Source organism: Manis javanica, chromosome 11, assembly GCF_040802235.1.
Source record: "Manis javanica isolate MJ-LG chromosome 11, MJ_LKY, whole genome shotgun sequence".
NCBI classification, from domain to species: domain Eukaryota; kingdom Metazoa; phylum Chordata; class Mammalia; order Pholidota; family Manidae; genus Manis; species Manis javanica.
Window position 1 is genome coordinate 73,748,464 of NC_133166.1, and position 446 is coordinate 73,748,909.

The window sequence follows — 446 nt, forward strand, 5'->3', positions numbered from 1 at the left end:
AATTGAAAATACTCAGTTACCTCTGTGGCTCCAGATCCCAGCCACTGGAAGGGAAGTTGGCACCTGCACTGGGAGATAGGGGCTGCTGATCAGGGGCCAGAGCAGGCAGACAGGGAGGGCCCTGCAGGTTCTGGGGAACTGGGGTGCTAGGCGGGGAAGGCCCTAGAGGGAGGTGGGAAGCCAGTGGCCAATCCTGCTCCTGACGAGATAGCACCCAGTCACTTTGTGTGGTCTCCACATTTTCCTGTTATAGTTGCATGGCAGTTTAGACATGTTTCAGTATTTTCTCTTCTCTCTGAAGTGTTGCATTCTGCCTGGGGTCACTGTTTTCTTCATACTTTTTACCTCCTCCCTCCTTCCAGGTGTTAGCATTGGTGGAGAGGTATTGTGTATTTTCCTTGGTTCTTGTCCCTGCTACCAAAAAGAATTGAAGGGCAGAGACACAG